The 25361-nt window shown below is 44.7% G+C and overlaps 1 long non-coding RNA gene and 1 other non-coding gene across 3 annotated transcripts; both read left to right on the top strand.

Annotated features, from left to right (window-relative positions):
• Window positions 1-28: 28 nt before the first annotated feature.
• Window positions 29-16717, top strand: LOC144617195 (uncharacterized). Of its 2 annotated transcripts, XR_013557386.2 has the most exons (5): window positions 29-273; window positions 4884-4961; window positions 11942-12071; window positions 15842-15916; window positions 16023-16717. It is a non-coding gene; the product is annotated as an uncharacterized LOC144617195 (long non-coding RNA). The 2 variants fall into 2 exon arrangements; XR_013557385.2 differs by lacking the exons at window positions 15842-15916; window positions 16023-16717 and adding an exon at window positions 12180-12801.
• TRNAV-CAC (transfer RNA valine (anticodon CAC)) lies at window positions 12648-12720 on the top strand. The gene has a single exon. It is a non-coding gene; the product is annotated as a tRNA-Val (tRNA).
• Window positions 16718-25361: the final 8644 nt, after the last annotated feature.

Below are 25361 nucleotides of genomic sequence, written 5' to 3'. Positions count from 1 at the left end.
CCCCGCTGCCGTCGCGGCTCCGCGGGCGTCACCCGCGGGCCGTAATGTCCCGGCCCGGCTGAGCTGCCCCGACGCCCCGGAGGGAGGGACCCGGAGGAGAAGGGCAGCCTCCCCTTTCAGCCCTGTCCAGTGTTGGGCTCCCGAAGCGTCGTGGAGGAGACAGAAACGGAGAGGTGGAAACAGAGCCCAGGGGAGGGAGGAACTCCGTGCGACTTTCCTCCTCTGCAAACAGCCAGAAGATGAAATCGGCGTCTCGTCCCGTCGCTGGTGAAGGTGAGTTCCGTCTCCGTGGGGGGGAGCCAAAGCCTTGGCCCGGCTCCCAGTGAGTTCCTTTTGGCCCTTGAACGTCTCTCCCTGGGTTTCTTGTGGATTCCAAGGATGCACCTGGCAGGTTTATTTTTAAAGCACGTACTTTAAGATTACTTTAAAATCTTTTGGCGAAGGAAGCGGTGTTTGATGAGTTTTGGATGAGGACTTTCAGGTGTGGGGAAAACTAGCAAAAGCAATTGTTAGAGGCCGCTTTTAGACAACAGGCGTGAGCAGTGGAATGTAGAAAGGGCCCACAGCGACTCTCTGGCTGAATAACAGTCAGGCCCACCAGGCAACCCATCTCAAAATACCCATAGGCCCTAACTAACCAATAGGCTACTTAAAACCAGGCACAGTTCCCAAAAAGGGGAAAATGCCATACGTTCGCAAACTCCTCACCTTCCCCCTTTAAATACAGCTCCCACCCACTGCCTCATTGCAGACAGTCTGCTTTGCTGATCTATCTGTAGCTCCCTTGCGGTGTATTCAATAAACTTCTATTTTCTTTGTTTTGCCTCACGTGAATGCTTTCACTGCCAACAACACTGACCCCCTCCCCCCCTACATTGGGTCGCCCCACGTTTAAGGGCCTCCATCCCATTAGGAGAGGCCACAGCAACTACAGTTGAGAATGTCACACACCTAGAGGCCCTTCATCCAGGTAGGTTTGACTCCTACTTGGGCCTATCTTACTTTCAATGAATTGAGGAACTTATTTAAATATGCATTCAAAAAATATCTGTGCGTCTGGATGGCTCAGTTGGTTAAGTGTAAGACTTTTGGTTTCCATGTAGGTCATGACCTCATGGTTCTGGGGGTCTGAGCCCTGCATCAGTGCAGACCTGCTTGGGATTCTCTCTCCATCTCTCTCTCAAAATAAACATTCAAAGATCTAGAGATATGTATAGATCTAGTACATTGAGTACACCTTTTACTATTTTTACACAGATGGCAAAGAAGAATCAATGATAAAGCATCAAAGCCTTTAAATTCTGATGTTTCTCTATTAACGTTTTTCCTGTCTTATTCATAACCTCTTTTTATCCCAAATCTGACATCCACGGCCAAACCCTAAAACCAGTTTACTGGTTCCAGCCTATTCTTCCCCATATTGTATCTCCCATGCAGTATCTAAGCCTCTCCCCTATCTTCTTTCATATGCCAAAAAGAAAAAAAAAAGTCAGCTATCCTGGAGTTGCCAATTTGCTCATGTTTGACAGTCGGCCTAGCAAATGGGACTCCCCATAAGATTCTTTCTCCTCAAGCGCACCTGGGTGGCTCACTTGGGGGGCGGACTGGGCTGATGAGTGTTAGATGCTTGGTTTGGACTCAGGTCCTAATCCCAGGGGTTGTGGGATCAGCTTCTGCACTAAGGATGGAGCCTGCTTGAGTTTCTCTCTCCCACTGCCCCTGTCCCCAGGTCACAGGAGTGTGCTCTCTCTCTCAAATAAGAAAATAAAAACAGACTGTCCCTAGAATGAAGCAGAAAACTTAAACAACACATTATTTTTAATGATCAGAAATGATATGTTTTTATTTATTGTGAGAGAGAGTGTGCACGAGAGAGAGCAGGAGCAGGGGAGGGGCAAAGAAAGAGGGAAAGAGAATTCCAAGCAGACTCTGCACGGTCCCCACGGAACCCAACTTGGAGCTCAAACTCACAAACCATAAGACTGTGACCTGAACCGAAACCAAGAGCCAGACACTCAATGACTTAGCCACCCAGGCCCCCATGATCAGAAGTAATTTAAAGGCCTTGAAAAGAAACTAACTTTTATTTCAAGAAAAATCTAGAGGAAATGCTAAATTTTGTAGACATTGTGTCTCTCCATTATCTTTGCAGATGACTGAAGATTTATTCTCTTCAGAGAATACAAAAGAGTATCTTTAGCCATATGATCAACCAGTACATGTAAGGACACAGATACAATATTGGAGAGGAGCAGAGTAAAGCATTCTTTGATCTGTGTGATGATTTTATATATATATATATATATATATATATATATATATATACACACACACACACATATATATGTACATATATCAATAAAATTTGAAATATGCATAGATATACATATAGATGTGTGTATATCTATGCATATTTCAAATTTTATTGAGCTGTGTAAAAAAAAAAGTACAAAACTGGCAAACTTACACTACCTGACTTTAAGACTTACCATAAACTCTTCTAAGCAAACTTTTTTTTCTTCAAGTTTTTAACGTTGATTTATTTTTGAGAGACAGAAAAAGAGCAGGGGAGGGGCAGACAGGGAGGGAGACAGAATCAAAGCAGGCTCCAGGCTCTGAACTGTCAGCACAGAGCCGATGCAAGGCCTGAACTCCCAAACCATGAGATCATCACCTGAGCCAAAGTCAGACACTTAACTGACTGAGCCACCCAGGTGCCCCTAAACTAAGAAAATGGAAATTAAAACCACATTGAGATTTTATTACACTCAGTAGAATAAACAAAATAAAAAATCATACATGACTTTTGTTAAAGAACGGTAGGGTAGGCTTTATTAAGGAGGACTACTAAAATGGGGTTTTGTAATAGGAGAGACCAAGCTCAGCTCTGAATACAACAAGGGAGAGTGGGAACGTATAGCCCAGAGCAGGACCAGAGAGAGGGTTAATGAGTGAAAATTTACTAAGAGGAAACCTCAGGGGTAAGCGGGGGAGATTCTGGCTAAACCAGCCCAAGGGGCTCTTGCTGAAGGCCTGCCAAAGTCATCAGGCATCACCCAGGGACAGAGGACAAGGAACCTGACCAGATGTCATGGAGGGGGTTCTGGTTAAAATGACTTAGCAGGATTCTTGCTAAAATTGGACAATGCAAAAACAAACTCCAAAGGCTGAAGGTCAGGGCCCGCTTGAGAAGAGAGTTTAGAGGACCCTGACAGTTCTGTCAAGGAATTTTTGTCAACAACCAGAACTCTCATACATTGTTGGCATGACTATAATGGTGCAACCACTTTGGGAAACATTTTGTCAGTTTCTTATGAAATTAAACATACACCTCTCCCTCTTTGGTTCCATCAAATCCTCCCTTAGGTATTTATCCAAAAGAAATGGGGTGGAAAAGTGTCTACAAAAACACTTGGGGGTGCCTGGGTGGCTCAGTTGGTTAAGCGACCGACTTTGGCTCAGGTCATGATCTCACTGTTTGTGAGTTTGAGCCCTGAGTTGGGCTCTGTGCTGACCCCTCAGAGCCTGGAGCCTGCTTCGGATTATGTGTCTCCCTCTCTCTCTGTCCTTCCCCTGCTCATACTGTCTCTCTCTCTCTCTCTCTCTCTCTCTCTCTCAAAAAGTGAATAAATTTTTAAAAAAAGAAAAAAACCCACTTGTAATGAGAATGTTCATAGCAGCTTTATTTGTAATAGCTCAAATTGGAAACAACCCAAATATCCATCATCAGGAGAATGGTAAAGAAATTGTGAAATATTTATGCAATTATGCTGAGAATCCTTCTCAGCAATAAAAAGGAATGAAAAGCTGATCTACTCAATGACATGGATAAAATTCAAAGACATTACATAGAGAGAAGTAGACATAAGCATACATACCCTGTGATCCCATTTACAGTAATTTCTAGAAGGAGCAAAACATATTTGTGAAATAAATAAGGATAGTGGCTGTCAAAAGATTAGGAGGATAATGACAGTAATATTCATGATTCTACTGCTTTTAACATGACTGATCCAATAGTAACTAAGTCAAAACACATCTGATAATAGAATGAAGTAAAATGCTCTTAATTAGTCCCATTTTATAGAACAAAGAAGGGAGACACTTGAAGTGTGTTTAGCCAAAGCCACACAAGGGCAGAACCATTGTTTCTTTTTTTTTTAATTGAAATATATATTAATTAGTCTTATATTAGTTTCACGTGTACAGTATAATGATTCAACATTTCTATACATTATTCAGTGCTCATCATGACAGGAGTGTTCTTAATCCCTTTTATCTATGTCACCCACCCCCCCACCCTCCAGGGCAAACCATCTTTACAACATAGAGCTTGCCCTCTTGAGCATACATTAGTTGGGTCTTCTTAAATTTCCCTACATCAGGATTCCTCAGCTGTTAGGATGGGAAGAAAAGGGAGAAGGAGAGGGCAAGTGAGGGAGGGATGTAAGTATAAATTCTTTCATCACCTCCCCATCTCTTCCTCCCTCTGGGTCTCTCTCCCCCACCCCCTCCTCCCTCCTTTCTCTCCCACCCCAGCTCAGACCCTCCTTCCCTATTCTGTTATATAACAAAAACAATTCCCACCTCTCTGGATCCGGCTTCTGTCCCGACACAAGTCCTCCTAGGAGGTCTCACTGCCCTTTTCCAAGCACCCCCTTCCCCCCTCCCCACCCCCCACTGATTTGTCCCACCCTCAGGGGTCCACCCACCTACCACAATGAGGACACAACTCTCCTAAAGGGGGCAGGGGCCTCCTGGGCAGAGGGTCCACTGTAGGCTTTTCCTGTTGCCTGCTGCTGGGGAGGCTGAGGAGTCAACCTGGATAAAAGCTTTTTACAAAGAACTTTGGGCTTTGAAAAACTTTTCATTTCCATTCTCAGGGTTCTTCATGGGGCTAAAAGCTACAGACAACAATGTATTCAACAAGTCTTAACAGAACTTCCTGGTGTCAGACTCTGGTGAGTGTCAGACTCTGTTCTCAGGGAGGGGCAACAAGGCGGACCTTCAGAACGACCCCTGCCCCTGGAGCTCCCGTGCTACACATAGGAACCAAAGCAACACATCTACACAGAGGCCTCTTGGAAGGGTGGGCAAACTCTCTCACTGGGTGAGGGCAGAGTGACAGAAAGAGCCATCATGGGAGCCCACCAGGCCTTGAGCTTCCTAAGGACCCTATGTGGCTCAGGTCCAGGGTATCAGAGCCCGTGATCTCTCTGAAGGCACTGGCAATGAACAGGTAAGGGGCAATTTGTGGCCAAGCCATTCTGTGCTTTTAGTTTCATAATCACCCGACATACCAGTTTCAAATGGGATAAACAACACCATTTATCTCTCTAATCTATTTTTTGAAGCTTTGAAATTTGCAGTTTTCCTACAGGACTGGCAACCGTACATCCTGGGTGGAAGTGCCAACACAATGAAATCCAAAAAGCCACCCAGTAAAGTCTCAGTGGTGCAATTGGTTAGTGTGTTCAGCTGTTAACTGAAAGGTTGGTGGTTTGAGCCCACCCAGGGACAGGCTGCTTCACGTTTACCTCAATTCCCCTGTTACCTGCAGTTTCGCACCTGCACATTTCCTCACATAAAGTACACAACATTACTGGATTCTGGGTCCTAGCCACCTTACAGCACCTAACTGTTCAGAGCCACCCCACCTCCCGAACCTCATTCTCTGACGGTATCTGCTGGCCTATGAGCTTTATACCTCTACAACGCCAGCTTCTCAAACAGATAGAAGAACCCGGGTTCTACCTAGTGTGATAAAACTCTGTGGTCCTCCCTGAAAGATTGGATGAGTAAGTGAAACTTTTTGTGACTCCCATCTTTTTTCTTTTTTTAATTTCTAAACATGATTGCCTTCATTGTTCAAGCTGCTTGCTTTGGGAAAATTGGTCTAGGGGGCTGGCGTTTTTTTGAAAAAAATGCTAATTGTTCATTTTTTAGATCATTTAGGTTCACAGCAAAGCTGAGGGGAAGGGACAGAGATTGCCCACACCCTTCCTGCCCTCCCCCCCCCAACACAAATAGCCTGCCTGGTTGTCAACACCCCCCACTGCAGTGCCTTTGTGCCTTTGTGCCAACTCAGGAATCTGTCCAAAGTCCATAGTTTACATTAGGGTTCACTCTTGCAGGGTGGGTTTGGACAAACGTATCCGGAAATGTGGCCACCGTTATAAGTATCACACAAAGTAGTTTCACTAGCCCAAACATCCTCTGCGCCCCCTTTCTGGCAACCACAAATCCTTTTCCTGTTTCCATAGTTTTGCCTTTTCCAGAAGGTCGTGTAGTTGGAATCACACAGTATGTAGCCTTTTCAGATCGGCTTGTTTCACTTACTAATACGCACTTAAGATTCCTCCATGTCCTTTGGTGGATTGGCAGCTCATTTCCTTTTAGTGCTGAAATACTACTTCATTGTGTGTGTGTGTGTGTGTGTGTGTCACAGTTCCTTTATCCCTCCACCTGTAAGGGACATCTTGGTTGCTTCTAAGTTTTGGCAATTGTGAGTACAGCTGCCATAGGCATCCGTGTGCGGGTTTCTGTGTGGGCATAACTTCAACTTCTCTGGCTAACAGGGAGCCCGAACGCTGGCTGCTATATTAAGAACATTTTTGGTTTTGTGAGAAATTGCCAGACTGCCTTCCACGGTGGCTGTACCATTTTGCGTTCTCACCAAGCAGTAAGTGAGAGCTCCTGTTGTTCCCCCATCTTCGCCAGCCTTTGGTGTTGATGTGCCTCAGTTCTTTTTCACGGGGAGTAGGAGGCCAAGCATGGTGTCCCGTCCCCAGGGAGTGCCTGGATTTGGGCATTGCTCTATCAATAATGTTGTGATCAGTGGATCCTCATCATCATTGTCCTCTGCGTTTGTTTGACAGAGGCATTTCTTCCACAGTATGTGTGATACTTATTTAACCTCTTCCATATTGCTTTTGAAATTAAGTTGGTTTTATGGTTTTATGATTACGAATTCCTGTACACATATTTTTGGCCACTTGTGCAGGTATTTCTACAGCGTACAGAACTGGAAGTGCAATGACTGTAGTATAGTGTTCATATGCTGCTACTTTGGGGAAGTCCTGCAAACTTGCCTTCCACGGGAGCAGTACCAAATCACAGTCCAGTTTATTTCCCAACCTATCAATGTGCCGTTCTTCATTACCTTGCCCACACTGCAATCTTCCTGAACCCCTTACACATAAGACTTTTTTCTTTCAAGGCCCTGAAATCTCGCTCAGCATTAGATTCATTTTAGTCCACCTCGTCCGTCCCTAGCACCAGCAGCTCCTGTGTGTGTACTGATGTCGCCGCTTCCCCTGAGCTGTGATCATCGAGAGGGGGACTGTCGGGTTTTCCCTTGGCTGGTAACGAAGAACCATTCCACGTCCTGGTTGGTTGGCCAGGGTTTTCCTGCACTGATCACCCAGCCCCAGCGTGGCTCTGGGCTCCTCTGAAGGCTGCCTGTGCCCATGCCTCAAGGGAAGGCTTGTGGAGGGAGGCTCCTGGGCTCCGCTCATCACCTCCCTCATTGACTGTCACAACACTACTATCTCCTTTTATGTTCTAGTTACATCCTGCCTGTGGCTATTCCTGGTGGTGTTTCCGTTACGACGCTGATATACAATTGAGTTTAAAAAGAAATTTACTAAGTAGAAGCTGTAAATCAAAGTATGGAAACTCTTCGGTAATCGGTGATAAAGGTACATGGCTGTGGCCAGCTATGAAAGTGCTGTGTTCCTTAATGAGCTTTGAGAAGCATGATTTTTGTCTCATTTTTATGCGATCTCCTCTGTCCCCCTTGTCACTGCAGGTGCACTCCCTCTTGCCCTGAGGCATTAAGTAGGTGAGAGGGCCTCAGCTGTCTGCTCCACACTTTGAACATAAAAGGCACACTTGACGGGATTTGTTTTCTTTTATTTTTGTTTTTGTTTGTTTTGGGGAGCCTCTCTAGGGAACTTCCTTGTTCAGACCATTAAAAAGAATCAAGATTTAGTAAATACTTCCGTTGGGAGATGTGATTGCATCATCCCGGGAGCCATGGAGTCTGTTTCTGGGGAGGACTAAATCGTTTTGTTCTTTCTCTTCTTCATTCCGTCCATTAGTTGCCAGTGTTAAGTAGGCCTTACTTTTAACCTTTTCTTTCTTTTCAACATCAGGGAGGCTGAGCCAGGAGGGGACGGCAAATCTTGGTGAAGGCTTCTCAGTGCGCGCTGGCAGGCTGGCCAAACGCGAGGGCTCTGGAGGCAAACTGCCTGGCCCTGAGTGCTGGCCCTCCCCGTCACAGGGCCGGGCCCCTTGGAAAGTCAGACCAGCCTTTCAGTGCCTGAGTGTCCTCACCTGCAAGCAGGGGTGCTGATAACCTACACCGTCTCGGGGTTGTTATGGGGACTAGATAGGTTATGCTCGGTACAGCACCGAGGAACTGCGTGCTGCTCACACGGTGACGCTCGCGCTCGGAGAAAACTGCCAGTATCATTGTAACTAAGACTTCCGTTTTCACTTCTAACTGCACCACTGCTGACTTTCAGCATTCCCCAGAATAAATGAGGAGTGTTAAATAGTTCACTTGGGCTCTCCGCCTCTGTATCAGTGACCAGCACCTGGAAAACTGGTCGCTTGATAATTTCCATGGTGAGTTAACTGACAGGACAGTGCAGCAGGGAACTGGATCCAACTTGATCAAATTCTCGGACCTTGGACAGGCGTGATGAGTGTTCAGCTCCAGGTAGACAATCTTTTGCCCGTGCTTCTAGCAAGAGCTTTTGATATCCAGTCAGACTTACCCGGGGGGTACTAAAAGAAAACTTCAGCTATGCACCAGTGACCCCCTCCCCCACCTTATTTTAAGAAAAAAAGGAGGAAGAAAATGTGATTTATCTGGAAATTGTAGATTTCACCTTTCAGTGATGATGGAGTATTTGTAGCAGAACAGCATTCGCCCTGAAAAGAAATGAATGAAGTTTGAATGGAAGGAATTCTGCTTGAAGATTTGGAGAACTATCAATGCAGATAGGACCCACCAGTCCTTCAGCTCAAGGGGAGAGATGAGAGAGAAGAGAAACTCAATGGAATGAGACTAATTTTCTGCGTTATCCCCTCAGGGCATTTGCCAGTTCTTGGCAGGAACCGGAGACTGAGAAACTGGAGAGAAGGAAGCTACTAAGAGTCAGAGAAAACAACATGTTAAGTGATCTCATAGGTCTGGACAGAGAAGTTGGGGGGCCGGGGGGTGGCGGGGGGGGGGGGGGGGGAAGAGGAAGGGCATATGGAACTGTCCAAGGATTCAGACTTGAGCAGCCAAGATCCTGGAATGGGTTAAGTGAGCTGGGTGCTTGGTACAGAAGTTCCCCACAATACATTTGCAAATTAAGCTATGTGCATCAAAGGGGCTTGGAAGGCCAGCAGAGTGTGGCTGAAAGAGAGTGGAATTTGCAGCACTACCGTGGTGCTTAGGGGATAAAAACTGAAGCTCAGGATTCATGGAAGAGGAGGGGCCCAAGGAAACATACCAAGGTCGCAGGTAGGAGCCCTGGACGTCTGCAGCACAGCAGTGTGAGCAAACTAGCTGTAGATTGAGGCTTTCCCTGAGGGCGAACCAGCTGCAAATCAGCTTCGTCAAGGATTAGAGGTGATGCGCCCCTCTGCTGCCTGCTGGGGGAGAAGGTGAAAGATCTTCAGAGAAACAACATCTCCAGCCTGGCTGTCCTTCACACCACGGGTTCATCATTCAATCACAATATTCTAGGATTGTAAAGGAAGAGAAGCAAGAGAAAGAAGGCAAACCGTAGAAATTGCCTCTTGATATCTTGAGTTCTCAGATAAGAACTCAAAGCGGTAGGTTTTAGGAGAGCCTGGCTGGCTCAGTGGGTAGAGCACGTGACTCTTGATCTCTCTGGGTTGTGAGTTTGAGCCCCACGTTGGGTGTACAGGTCACTTGAATAAAATTTCTTTAAATTACTTAAAAATCAGGGGCACTTGCGTAGCTCGATCGGTTAAGCATCTGCCTTGATTTTGGCTCAGGCTCAGGTCATGATCTTAAGGTTGGTGAGATCTATGGGGCAGAACCTGCTTGGGATTCTCTCCCTCTTCCTCTTCCTCTGCCCCGAGCTTGTTCTGTCTCGCTCTCTCTCTCTCTCTCAAAATAAATAAATTGAAACTTGAAAAAATATATTACTTAAAAGTTAAAAAAAAAGATGAAGTGGTATATGATTCAGCTGTTCAGAAAATAGATGACAAGATAAAATATTGCATCAGAGAAATAGAATCTAGTTTTAAAATCTCATGAAAATTAAATATATGTAATAGTTGGCATTTTAAAAAAGTCAGCAGGTCAGTTTAACTGCAGCTTGGACTCAATGGTAGAGAGAGTATTAACCTCGAAATTTGTAAGTGGAAAGAAACTCTCCAGACTGAAGCATACAGAGCCAAAAGGAAGAAATATTAAGAGCGTAACAAAGATAATGAGCCATGTCATGAAGTCCTAACACGTGTGTAATTAAAGTCTCAGGGGTTGGAGGACCAGAAAGTGGGGCAGAAACTATATCATGGAGAATCAAAGAAAAATCATGATGGTCTCTCCAACCACATGTGCAAGAAGTTCGGTGCACTGCAAGCCAGGTAAGGACAAGAAGGTCACACCCCTAAACTGCTGAACAACCAAGGGCAGCTGAAAACAATCACAGCAGCACCCAGATTGGGGTGTGGGGAGGAGGGGACACTCCTATGACATCGTCCAAAGATTGGGAGCTGAAATCTCAGCAAAAACATGAAAAAGAAGACCTCAATGAAGGTCCTCTCATAAGAGGACCCTCAGTATGAAGGACCTCAGTATGATTTCCAGCCACCACGTGCTGCCCCCGACCCAGTATCTTTCAAGGGTGAGTGAAGTGAAGACCTTTCCACATAAGCTAACGAAAAAGAAATGCAAAGTGCAAAAGGTAACTCTTCAGGCAGAAGTAACTGCACAGGTCACAGGGGAACTGTGCAAAAGGAAGGAAGGAAGGAAGGAAGGAAGGAAGGAAGGAAGGGCAATGAATAGGTAAAATACGTGGCTAAGTCAAATAAATAGGACTCTGAGCAATGGTAAGAATGCCTATGTTTTTAAAATGTATGTTGAGTGGTGCCTGGGTGGCTCAGTTGGTCAAGCATCCCACTTTGGCTCTGGTCATGATGTCATAGTTCACGAGTTTGAGCCCACGTTGGGCTCTGCCTGGGGCCTGCTTCGGATTCTGTGTTTCCGTCTCTCTCTGCCCCTCCCCTGCTCACGCACTGTCATTGTCTCTGTCAAAAATAAAATAGATAAAATGTATTTTGAAATAAAATTAATGCCAATAACTCAAAAATGAAGAGGGTAAGTGGAGTTAAGATATTCCAAGTATACAGTGCAATAATGTGATAAACGTGTAAATGCTTGTACTAACAGCCAGACTAATATATGCAACATAGCCATCAACCCAGGAAGTTTCCCGGCAAATTATTTCAAAGGGGGAACCACTCTTCTCTCCTGGAAATGGAATCACCCAGGAGTATCAGATAGCTACATATAACTATGCGAGGGGCTTATCCGTGTTACCGCCTAAACCATAGTTTGGATGTTTTTACTACAGAGTACTTAATCCATTCTAAACATATACAAGGGTTTGTGTATCACCTCTGTTGATGGGCATTTGGGTTGTATCCGGTTTTGCCTAGTATGAATGATGTTGCACGAACGTTGGTGTACAGGCCTCTTTGGATGTTGGCATTCATTTTTCTGGGGGAGTGAATAGCAATATTCCTAGGTAACGGGGCAGGTCAGGTTTTTCACTGTATGAGAAACTGCCAAATATTAGGAAAGTCGTTGTGCTAAATTACAGTGCAATCAAGATCACGCAGTAATACCGTACACACTCCAATGCGGGAGGGAGAGAGGAAACAGCTTTAAAAATACCTATTTTTCCAGGCTTTTCGTCTTCACTTTGTTCCCAATGCTGAAGGCCCCCCTGAAGGTGGCTGTGGTCACACCGAGTCTCACCACCAACCTATTCGGGAGACTCCAAGGCAGCCCACCCAAGAATCACTCAAAACGCCAGGTAGGAAGAGACCTTCCCTCCCCAGTCGCGGCTCTGCCACTCTTCCGCTCGGTGCCACTCAACTCGGTTTCTGGCTCTTCCTTTTCATCCTTCTGGTCCGTGACCTAGATTTCACTGGAGCTTGTTGGCCGCGGGCCTCCTGTCAGTGGCTTTAAAGCAGCGCAGGCAGGAGCCCGAGGGACCCCCTTCGCCCAGAGGACACGAAAGAGACGCCGCTCTGCCGGGGGGGGGGGGGGGGGGGGGCCGCGGGGCAGCGCAGAGCCAACGGGCTGGCGGAGGAAGAGCGCGCACCCGACGTCTGCCCCGGGGCCCCTCGTCCTGGAGGCGGACACCCTGAGTTCGGTGCGGTTCCCGAGGCCAGGCTGCTGAGGGCGCCAGGATCCCGTCCTCGGGGGCGGGGGTGCGGGGCGGCGCGGGGTCCTTTGCCGGGGCCGCTTCGGGGGCGCGGGCTCCTCGCTCGCAGGGGCGCGGCTGGTTCCATGGCCTTGGGTGGTTCAGGCGAAGTCGGCGGGCCCGATAGTTGTGGCCGAAATGCCGCTTTTGGGGGTTAGATCCGGAGGCCCGGCTGCGTGCCCCGTTTCCGTAGTGTAGTGGTTATCACGTTCGCCTCACACGCGAAAGGTCCCCGGTTCGAAACCGGGCGGAAACAGCTTCCTTTTACCCCCCCCCCCCCCCCCCCCCCCCCATCTATTGTCCTTTAAAACGCAAAAAGAACCACGGCCGGAGTCCCACCGCCACCTGAAAGCCTTCTCAGCACTCGACCACCAGGCCTGGCCTCTGTGTGTCTGCTCCCAGTCACCTTGGAGAGCGGGCCACACCCAGTTAGTCACTCCAACAAGGGCACGCAGGACGAGGCCCACTGCAGGTTACCTTTACTTCCACGCATCCGCTGACCTGCTCATCTGGCGCCTCCGTCTGCCCGACGGGCTCACAGCGACCGTGGCTCTGAAAAGCAGCACGTTCTTCCCTGGGCGGCACACTTGCGCAACAGGTGTATTTATTTGCCTGACTAAGGCAAAGAACACAAACCAGCTGCACCTGGGACCCGGGCCAAAGACACGTAGGTGAGGAGTTTCAGGCTCCACCTAATGAGCCCATGGGGACACCAAAGGAGCCCGTCCCCGTGCCGTCATCAGGACAGCTCTGGAGCTACTTCGGAAGTCGCCAAGTAGAGGGACTCCGCCCCTCCCCCCGCTGAGAGCGGAGTCCTCACCTTACCCATCAGGAAAGGAGGCTCAGAAAGAGAGCACGGCCTTGGCTCTGCAACACACACGGCTCCAGCTGGACTAGAGTGTGGCACAGGCCAGTCACCTTGTGGTCAGGGCCCAAGGGGTCGCTGAGGCTGGAAGAAGTGGTGAGCAGCAGGGCAAGGGCTGGGAGCCTTGTGCGGCTGCATTCAGACCCGCGCCGCTGGGAATCGCCTCCGCTTGTGCTCTGTCCGCCTGGGAAATGTCACCTTGACTTTCAGGGTTTTCATCTGCAGGGGCCAAGCAGGGATCCTGTGTGGGTGGATTCCCCGGGATCGGATCGGTGGGATGGGATTTGGATTTTTCACCGCTACTGCTCAGGTTCGATTCCAATCCAGGAGACTTTGTGGCGCTGTCTCCATACTTAGGATTTGCCTTTTCATCCCCCAAAGTCTGGTGTGCACCCAGGGACGCTTGCAGAAGTGGCTGTGCACTGAGCCCCTAAAATATGGGAGGTCAGGATTCAGTGTCCTTGTAATGGCCAGGCTGGGAGAGGAGAGCTGGGATGAGAAGCCAGGCCAGCGGCTCCCCTCTATTCACCTCAGAAACCCAAGGTCTCACTTCAAGCGTTTTCCTTTAAAGAGAACCTGGGACTTGACTTCATCCCGTCTTTCAACCAAACAGACTGGGGCTTAACAGCAGTGGCAGGACTGAAGGTTTTCAGGGTTAGAGCAGGAAGCCAGGCTGACTGTCTGGTTTCCATAGTGAAGTGGTTATCACGTTCGCCTCACATGGGAAAATTCCGTGGTTCGAAACAAGGCGGAAACAGCTTCCTTTTCTTCAATGTTAATCCTCCTAACAGAAGGAAAAAAGGCAAGGGATTGGGAAATTGGGAAGGACTAACTGTACCTGTGATTCTCAGGAACCATGAGAAAAAGTACAATTACTACTCACTCACCACTACCTATGAGCCAGTACTCATTTGTCTTCTCATAAGCAGGTTGAGGAGGAGGCCAGGGTGTTACCTTGTTCCCCCCACCCCCGGAAACACAGCAATACCCAATTCAGGTTGGACTTTATATCAGGAAATCCCTTAAAATTCCCTTTGTTTATCTTCTAGCGCCTGAATCTTCTCCATAGGCTCACACTGGATAAAAAGATTGTGTATCTCAAGTATTGCCTAAGGGTACGGCTCAATTTCCCTTGACTCCATAGCAAAATCACAGAAGAAGGTTATTTCCTTGACAAAGCCAAGGTAAAGATATGTAAATCTGTACCTGGATCTCAAGCCAAGGATTTCCAGAGTCAATATTTCCATATGCATACCAATTAAAAGTATATATTTTTGTATGTTACCGAACTAAGGAACCCAACACTCACTCAAAGATACTATATGTGTTTTTCAACAACACAACCTTATTTACATATGCAAAGAGAAAGTGTGATGAAAAGACTTTCAGTAAATCCCTGAGAGTGTAAGCCACTGGAGGTGGACAAGGGAAAGGGTGTGGGGAAGCAGAAACTAACTGAAAGACAAGTATGAAAGAACCTTGCTTAGAGCACCCATGTTAATTTTTTCCTGAACTAAGGTACAGAATGCCTAGTCTTATGTACCCAGGACCCAGAAATATATTGGGAAATATATCAGGAAAATGGAGTTTTCTTAAATGCTATAGGAAAACAGAAAATTGTATCTATGTAAACCAGTCTAGTGAAAAACATAAGGAAAAAAAATTTTTTAATACATGATATAGAAATGAAACCAACTGGGTCAGGAATCCCCAACATAAGACTACACACTGCTAATTATAATGGATTCAAGTCTTCTCAGGTTGTTATAAAAGTAAATTTCAGTTACAATAGGATATTAGAAAAGGGCTAAATATTAAGAGCAGTACAAACCTGTACCAAGCTGAGCACGAAAGAACTAAATATGATTCTTAGACAAAGGCAGAGGGCAAAAAAGTATTACATTGAGTAGAGTTGTATTAAAAAACAAAATTTGAAGGTCTAATTGGCTTTAAGTAATTCATGAATCGGGCAATATCCCAGCTAACAAGTAGAGGGGAGCTTTGCAAGGTTTTTATAGGAAAGAGAATGGGACAACACGGTATTAAGCAAAAGAAAAGAAAGGATGTTTCAGACTGGGTCATCTTTCCTTAGGGGGAGTAGCTAGGATTCCAATTAGGTGGATTACTTCATCTTCCTTTAGGGAAAGGAGAGGGCCCAGGTGACAGATTAACTCATTGGTGCTGACCAGAAAGTTCCAGATTTATTGGCCTAAAATTCTAAAGTTTTTTAATGTTTATTTACTCGAGAGAGAGGAAGGGAGAATGAGTGGGGGGTGGGGGCAGAGAGAGAGAGGGAGACACAGAATCCAAAGCAGGCTCCAGGCTCTGAGCCCTCAGCAGGGCTCAGACTCACAGACCAACTCACAAACCATGAGATCATGACCAACTGAGCCACTCAGGTGCCCCTATTGGCTTCAAATTCTACTCTCGGAGAGGCAGAAACTGCAATTAAGTCTTGGTTGTCCTGGGGACAAGTGACACTATCTTGGGCCTGTGTTTTTCTTTTTAACAGGTGTAATTGTCTTAGGTCTATCCATAATGTAGTCAGACTGCTTTGCACCGAACTGGCTTCCCTTCATGGCCAAAGGTATGATAAAGGAAAGAAATCTCGAAGTGAAGTTTCACTATTTGCTCTTTGTCTCTAAAACAAAGGAGATTAAAAGAGGAATCATTCAATATTTGGTCTTTTCCAGAGACTCACAAGAGACATCGAAATAGAAAGTACAAGTATTGTTACAGGCAGCTGGTTAGGTTCCAAGAGGATGTCTGGAGGCAAACAATGAAGAGATCAGAGCCAGACCAGAGGTCAGGAGAGTCATAGGCCCTTCCTGGCAGCACTCTAAAACAAAGCCACAAAAAGCTATATCCAACCAGACAGGCCCAAGATAGCTGATGAAGTAGGTTGGAAACCCCTGGCAAAATAAAGAAAAAAAGATGAGAACTCCTGCTTCCAAGCTATCCCCACCCCAAGTAATGAACATTCTACCCCCTCGTTCACAACTGTCAATAAAAGATAGAAACCTAAACCCCACCTTCTCTGAACTTCTCTCTCCCCACCTCCCTCTCCCTCCTGCTTCCCTGCTCTCTATCCCAAGAGTAATAGACTTTACTACTTGTGTCCCTACTCTGCTGTGTTGCACGTCTATCTCATGACAAGACCAAGAACCTTTGCCAACCTGTTTGGGACGGGCCAGGTCGGAGCCTCAGGGTCTCCCTGGGTCACCTGGCAAGAGTATCACGCAGATTTTCTTTAGCAACTTGGGCACATTCCTGAATGTTCAGCCTCCTGAATTGTCGCTGGGTCCTGAACACCTTTTTGGAAGAACTGGTGACCATAAGTCTACGCTAGCGGATATCCTAGAGGATCAACAACTGGGTTTGCAATCCAGTCCCTGGGCCAGGCTTCCGGTATAGGATAGAAGGCCCCAAATGATAGAATTTTTATGTTCAGGCTCCTTGACTTCCAGAAGCTGTTGGAAGCAGACTAAAGCAGACTTTAGCAATCCTATTGTGAAACTTGTGATGGATAAAAGGGCTGAATTTTGGTTGCACATCCCCATGGCTCTTAGCCCAGTAAGTAGTGATTCACTTCTACCTAGGGATTATTCCCTGCAGTCATTCATTCAGCCTGTTTTCATCCTATTCTTCTATCCTTCCCTTGAGTGGGCATTACTCTCAAGTAATTTATTCCTAGTGTCCCTTTTTTTCCACATAGAGATCTTATGATTTCTTTGATTTCTCCACCTCTGCATGTTCATAAGTCTGGCTAACATTAGAAACTCACACCAAAGACAAGTCACACAGCTGGACACAACCCCATCTACTTTCACAGGATCCCAGGATCCAATTTTGAGGTCTACAGCTGGTGGTTACCTTGGTGTGGGAGCTCTTGTGGGGCAGGCAGGTTTAGAGGTGGAACAGAAGGATTGAATAAACACAACTATCATTCCTTTCCAGGGAAGCAATTTCCTAAAGAAGTTTTTGTCTTATTTTTAATTTTTTAAAAATGTTTTTTAATTTATTTTTGAGAGAGAGAGAGAGTGAGCAGGGGAGGGGAAGAGAGAGACACAGAATCTGAAGCAGCCTCCAGGCTCTGAGCTGTCAGCACAGGGCCAGCGCAGGGCTCAAACTTGTAAACTGTGAGATCATACCTGAGCAGAAGTCAGCTGCTTAACAGTCTGAGCCACCCAGGCACCCCAGAAGCTTTTGTCTTTTGCCAAGTCTAAGTGACCTAGGCATGATTTCATGTTGCAACCCTTGTTGGGTAAGAATTCCCAGATGTATGTTGGAATATCTAAACTGGTTCCTTTACTTACTTTCTGATTCTTGTCCCACTGAGATTTGAACTTTGCTTCTGAATTTCTAGTCCAGAGCTTTGATCCCTGGACCTTAAGATAATGTTGGGAGGAGATGGCTCATAAGACTTTTGGAGAAACAAAAATTAGCTATCATAGAAAAACATGCAGTATGGACTTACTCTGTGAACCAGGTATGGTTATAATGTCCAGTGAATTTTCTTAATCTTAGAGTGCCAAAAATTCTTCCCCTTACATCTGTTTCTAAAATTCAGAGTCTTACCAATGTATCATATGCTTCTTGACTTCTCCTCCAATTGACGGAATCACAGGGAGAGCTAAACTATGCCTTTGGAGTAGAAATCCAATATAAAATGATGTAACTTCCAACTAGGTCCCTTTGATTATTGGGTTTGACAAAGAAGTTCCACTGGCTCTCATGTTCAGTATGTGAACCATGCCTAATGGTTTCAACAGGGGTTGGATGGGGGATAAAGAAGAGGCTGATAACTATGGAATGATACTTTAGGGGGGGCAGAGATGAAATTTTATTTCTACTCTTTCCCTCTCTTGTCTGTATATTTCCCACCTATTATCTCTTATTCTTAGCCCTAAAGAGCCATTCAGGACTGTTTTTATCTTATTTCCAAGCAAAATTTTATTTATGCTGATTTTATTCTCTATCCTTCCTAACTGTTCTGCTAGGATCTGTCTACTTTGTAGACTGCTTCTCCTGTCTGTCCTGCTAAATTCCTTTTCCTGTGTGTCTCAGAGAAAGAGACAGAGAATTATTCTCTTATTCATTTATCCATTCTTTAAAGCTAGGTCTTGAGGATATATTAGGTACTTACACACACACTTGGCTTTCTAGGAACTTCCAATATTTTGGAAAATAAGGACAAGTAGACAGTTATTTCATTGGGGAATTCTTAATGTCAAAATGTAAATAAATACATCAGAGGGCATCTAAGTCAGTTTAGAGGGTCAGAAAAATCTTTCAAAGGAAATGACTTCTGGGATGAGATTTGAAAAATGAGAATGAATCAGAACAATGAAGAGGAGGCAGGGAGAGACGGTTCCCCATAGAGGGAAGCACGTGCCTAGAAGTGTGAGAGTGACCAACACGTGGAGATCTGAGAACTGGCAAGAGACTAAGATGATGAGCATTTCGGGATATAGATCATAAGGTATCAGCCATTTTAGAGAAGGAATACAGGGACACTAAATGGAGTTGGGCTGCAGGTATGTAGATTTAGGGTGTAGAAGGGTCACTCAGAATGCAATGTGGCAAAATATTGGAGTCAACTAGACTGGCTGGAGGGAGGCCAACTGTATACTGGTTGTATCAAGGGAGGTTAAAGTGCAGGATACCAGGTGTTGGCCAAACATACAGGTACTTTCCTAACCACCAGATAGAATGTCTGATGTGAGTGAATGAGCTCTCCTCACAAGACGTTTGAGCAGAAACTACATGATGTGTCAATAGTCGAAAAGACTCTTGCAGAGGCCCTGGGCAGCTCAGTCGGTTAAGTGTCTAACTTCTGCTCAGGTCATGATCTTGTGGTTTATGAGTTCAAGCCCCGTGTCTAGCTCTGTGCTGACAGCCTGCTTGGGATTCTGTGTCTCCCTCTATTTGCCCCTCCCGCACTCACACTGTGTCTCTGTCTCTCTCAAAATAAATAATCATTAAAAAAAATATATATGTATATATAAAGATTCTTGCACCAGTTGCCTCTTTCAATCATTTCAACTCTAAGATCCTTTTTTCCTGTGCTTGACAATTTCTTCACCAAATAGGTTTGTTAGTTTACGAGGATTTTACACTCACCTTAACCTGAATTATCATAAGATCTTATCAAGTGTCCTGAATTACTGAGGAAAAATGATTAGTTAACTGTGCCTTGCGGAAATCTGGAGGGCACACCAGGCCAAGACATGTGCTTGTGTAGAGGGTACCTGGTCCAGGATTGGGGTCAGGAAGGGGCCAGCCTGACTCTAGGGAAGGATTTGTATAAGAGAGTTCTGGGAATTAATATTGGATAAGAAAGAGAAGTCACAAGTTAGAAGAACTACAAAGGCAGGGCGAGGAGTTTCGAGTTTGTATAGCAGATGGTGGAGAGTAAGTTTTCATAAACAGAGTGGGGACATGATGAAAATAGAACTTTTGGGTAATAAGATAAGACATTTGATAGTGTGGAGATGCTAGAATCAGAGAAAGTAATTAGGAGAGTGCAGACATGAATGATGAGACTGATATAAGGGACTATCTGGATGACTAAGTGTAAAAGATGCATGAAAGACATTTTATTTTATTCTATTTTTTTAATTTACATCCAAGTTAGCTAGCATATAGAGCAACAATGATTTCTTTTTTTTAAATTTTTTAAAATGTTTTATTTATTTTTTGAGAGAGACAGAGTGTGAGTGGGGGAGGGGCAGAGAGAGAGAGAGGGAGACACAGAATGTGAAGCAGGCCCCAGGCTCTGAGCTGTCAGCACAGAGCCTGACATGGGGCTCGAACCCACAAGCTGTGAGATCACGACCTGAGCCGAAGTCAGACGCTTAACTGACTGAGCCACCAAGGCGCCCCAACAATGATTTCAAGAGTAGATTCCTTAGTACCTCTTACCCACTTAGCCCATCCCCCCTCCCACAACCCCTCCAGCAACCCTGTTTGTTTTCCATATTTAAGAATCTCTTATGTCCCCCTCCCTGTTTTTATATTATTTTTGTTTCCCTTCCTTTACGTTCATCTGTTTTGTTTCTTAAAGTCCTCATATAAGTGAAGTCATATGATTTTTGCCTTTCTCTGACTGACTAATTTCATTTAGCAACATACCCTCTAGTTCCATCCTTGTAGTTGCACATGGCAAGATTTCATTCTTTTTGATTGCCAAGTAATACTCCATTGTATATGTATATACCACATCTTCTTTATCCATTCATCCATCAATGGACATTTGGGCTCTTTCCGTACTTTGGCTGCTATAAACATGGGGGTGCGCGTGTCCCTTTGAAACAGCACACCTGTATCCCTTGGATAAATGCCTAGTAGTGCAATTGCCGGGTTGTAGGGTAGTTCTATTTTTAGTTTTTTGAGGAACCTCCATACTGTTTTCCAGAGTGGGTGCACCAGCTTGCAGTCCCAGGATGAAAGACATTTTGAAGAAAAACTTAAACATTGGTGAGAATGAGGATGCATAGAGGGAGGAGAGAGAGGAGCCCCATGTTTACCTCCTGAGCTGACGAGGCTATTTGAAGACTTCAGTTGGCCACTGTGTGAGAATATACATTCATTTCACAGTAAGAATATAAATATGTTTGATTATGGGGTACTGCCCCAGACCCCACTAGAGGGGTATATGATGTAAGGACTATGTGCTGTATTACTCCTTAAAGAACCACAGAATTCTGGTTCTGAACACTTCTGACCCCTACTTTGCTGATAAAGGAATTGGACCTCTACTACGTTACTTAGTGCTATTAGTATCCACGGTATGGAAATCGATGTATGTTTATGTTGGTGAATGCGTGAAGGGTGGCCAAAAATTACACACAACAAGAAGTTTGAAAGGTTTCAGAACTCTGACAAATTCACACAATTAGGTGTTTGGTCTACAGTTGTCCAACCCCCTAGCTCATGGTATCTAGAGCCTTGAGGCCCTGCTTCCTCCTCCCCTTTCATTTTATTCCTATGGGGAAAGATCAACAACTCTCTCTCCCAACCCCTCCTATCTTTGTAGAACCTTCTCTTTAGGTTAGAGTACTAGAGATAATAGTAGCTGAATAATAGGTGTAATTTTGCCTGTCAATCTAAAGTGGTCTAGATTCAAGTGGGTGATTTTCATCACAGGAAAACTCTATGTTTTACCAATACACCGCTAATGGAGTGCTTTGTAGAGATTTTAAAGAAATCTCATACTTAAACTGAATTTTTTTGTTGGGAATTATATTGTGGACCAATTCTGAAACTCTTTTGAATTTACTATAAGACAACAAATGAGCAAATATGCTGATACTGTGGGAATCAGTGTTCTCACTGTGAGAGAAGCAAAAATATGTCATGGGAAAGGAAGAAAGAACTGTGTGGTAATGGTTTGGAATCAGAGATATCTGTAGGGTCTCTTGTCTTTATTGCTGAGAGGCATTGACACCACAGTATCAGTGAGAACAGCTGCCATTCAGATCTTGGGTTCTAAAAATCATTGGGGCGCCTGGGTGCCTCAATCGGTTGAACGTCTGACTTCGGCCCAGGTCATGATCCTGCACTTTGTGGGTTCATGCCCCACGTCGGGCTCTGTGCTGACAGCTGGGAGCCTGGAGCCTGCTTCGGAGTCTGTGTCTCCCTCTCTCTCTGTCCCTCCGCTGCTTGCCCTCTGTCTCTCTGTCTCCCAAAAATAAATAAACGTTTAAAAAAATGTAAAAAACAATAAATAAAAAAAATAAAAAATAAAAATAAAAATCGTTACCCCTGTAATGACCCAGGGATTTTGAGAAATGGCTGATTTTAGGTCTGGCTGCAGAAAGAATGAAATCCTAGAAAATTTAGTTGTGTTATAAATCAGTAAAATACCCAAGATTAATGTGGACATGTCAATGGCACATAGATAGGTAACTGCCTTGGGGGAAGTCATATTGGCCACATTTGTCATCTGTCACCTAGCAGAGATGGATCTCTGTCAAATAACAAACACGTTTATCATAAGAAGTTCATTTCACGATATGAAAACCCAAACCATGGGCACCTGGCTGGCTCAGTTTGTAAATCAAGTGACTCTTAATCTCAGAGTTGTGAGTTCAAGCCCCACACTGGGCATGGAGCCTACTTAAAACAAAAAACAAAAAAAAAACAAAATAAAAAACCCAAACCATCCACACTGATGTTACTGATGGAAGGGAACATCAACCATGTACAAATAAGATAGTTAGGTAGACAGATAAATAGACATTAAATCCAAGGACCTGACTGAGTGTGTAAAAGCCAAAACTTTCATTTTTACTGATGAGATTCAACAGAAGGACCAATGGAATATGGGCTGAAAGATCCTTGTCTACACAGATGCATTGTCAGGTACCAAATTCTATTGGCTCTGATGAGTTGTATAAATGGGATAATTTTTGCAGAAACAACCAAACACTGACAAGGAAAAATGTGGAGTTAGTCGCCCACATGCTAATTCACCCTTCTACAGGAGGGGAAACAGTTATTAGATTGTTTGCATCCAAATAAAGGCAAAAATACAATTTATAAAGAAAGGGGAGGAGGATCATATGTCTGGGAACAGTCAGTTTTTTGTCCTACTGGATAAACTGCTTGGCAGGAAATTATCAGAGAGCTTACTCTAGTCACTCTTCTCTGCATGCAGTTTATTGGAAGACTTTCTAAATATCTTGGAAGTTTAGCTGCTGAACATATGCAACAGTGTATCTCTGGATAACGTCCACATGTCTTTCTGTTGTACCTCTCTTAGTTAAGTCAGGAAGGCACCACTCCCCTTCTATACAATCAGGTATATAGAAAGTTTGTTGTGCAGGCAAAAGTATGAAGAAAAAGGCCCTCTCACTGAGTTTGAAAAATATATCAGAACATAAATCGGTGCAACTCTTACTAAAGTCAAACTAAGAAAATATAGAGAAGCCTTTGGCTTCTAGCAGAGGGGAAGTAACAGAAACCAGATTTAGCCTCATTTGAAAATAAAAGAAACACAAGAACAGATAATATACATGAAATTATGGTTTTCAAGATCCTGGAGATCAGGCAACAAAGAATAGCAACCCCCAAGAGATGGGAAAGAAAGAGGTGAGACCTATGGTTGTCCCAGCTTACACTGTCAGGTGCAAAATCGTTTCCATATGTGGTACAGGAAGGGATCGGAGGCAGACAAAGAGACTGTATTGAGGAGATGAAGCTGAGGTCTGAGGAGAAACAGCCAGAGTTCATAGGACACAATACCAGTGAGGAGACAGCTGGGCAGAGAGAGAAGCCAGGAATTCCATCTCCAGGACTCTGTGGATCATGAGCTCAGTCCCTGATCAGTGAGCTCATGCTTGTGAAGAAACTATCTGAGGTCATGGGAAGAAACATATGAAAAGATTATGGAACAGGGCCTGGCATTCCCATAGGGCAGGAAAGAGTGCCTGTTCCCACTAGGTAGACTGGAACTATGCATAATTTGTTCTGCTTCAGTAGTAAGAAATAATCAGTCCTAGAATGAACACTGTTCCTGAACCACCTAAAAAATCCTAAAAGCAAGATCCAACAGGATCAGTTTATAAGTCACTTAACTATACCCCAGAATAACAATCAAGAATATGTATAGAAACACCAAAATAGCCAGTACCCAAGAAGGTAAACTTTGACAATGTCTGGGATCCAATCAAACAATGCCAGGCATGTAAAAACGTGACCCGTAAAGAGAATAATCAGTCAATTGAAACTGAACCAGAATTTACACGATGTTAAAATGATCAGAGACGACTTTAGGACAGTTATTATCACTTATATATGTCCAAAGAGTTAAGTAGAAATGTGGAACATATACAAATGGCCAGAATGAAACCTTAGAGATAGAAACTAAATAAATCTACACCTGAAATAATAAATTCACCAAATGGAATTATCAGACTAGACACTGCAGAAAAAAAGATTAGGAACATAAAGATATGAACATTTGAAGATATGCAAAATGAAACTCAGAGTAAAAACAAAATTTTTTAATTTTTTTTTAACGTTTATTTATTTTTGAGACAGAGAGAGACAGAGCATGAACGGGGGAGGGTGAGAAAGAGGAAGACACAGAATCTGAAACAGGCTCCAGGCTCTGAGCTGTCAGCACACAGCCCAACGCGGGGCTCAAACTCACGGACTGCGAGATCATGACCTGAGCCGAAGTCAGCCACTCAACCAACTGAGCCACCCAGGCACCCCAGAAACAATTTTTTTTTAATGAACATAGCATCAATGAATAGTAGGGCAACTTTAAAAGTCCTAAAACATGAATAATGGGAGTTCCTGAAAAGATCCAGGGAGTCAAATGAACCCTGAGCACAAGAAACATGAAGAAAACCACATAAAACCACATCATAATTAAATTGCTCAAATACACTGAAAAAGATTAAATCTCCAAAGCAGCCAGAAGAAAAAGACATGGTCCATACGGAAACAAAAATAAAGGTCAGAGCTCTTATCAGAACCAGCGTGAGTGAGAATGTAGAAAACATCTTTAAGGTTTATATTTTTGAGTCAGAGAACGAGTGGAGAGGGGGCAGAGAGAGGGCGACACAGAATCCAAAGCAGGCTCCAGGCTCCGAGCTGTCAGCACAGAGCTCTTGGGGCTCAAATCCAAAAGCAGTGAGATCATAACCTGAGCCCAAGTCAGATGCTTAATGGACTGAGCCACCCAGGTGCCCCCAGAAAACATCTTTAAAGGACTAGGGTTTCCCCCTAATGGAATGTGGAATTCTATGCCTGCCCGCCATCAAGTTCTTTCAAAAATGAAGGTGAATAATGACATTTATAGACATAAAAATGCTAAAAGACTACATCACCAGGAGGACTCCTCCAGGAAGAAGGACATTGATACCACATGGAAATCTGGAGTACCGAAGGGATGAAGGACAACAGAAATTATATCTGTATGGGAAATTTTATAAGATTTGTTATTATTTAAATCTGTTTAAAAACATGACAGTTTAAGGGACCGCTGGGTGGCTCAGTCAGTTAAGGGCTTGACTTCA

This window comes from Panthera onca, chromosome C1, assembly GCF_046562875.1.
Source record: "Panthera onca isolate mPanOnc1 chromosome C1, mPanOnc1 haplotype 2, whole genome shotgun sequence".
In the NCBI taxonomy this organism is placed as follows: domain Eukaryota; kingdom Metazoa; phylum Chordata; class Mammalia; order Carnivora; family Felidae; genus Panthera; species Panthera onca.
The sequence above is the reverse complement of the archived record's forward strand: the minus strand, read 5'-3'. Positions and strand labels throughout refer to the sequence as shown.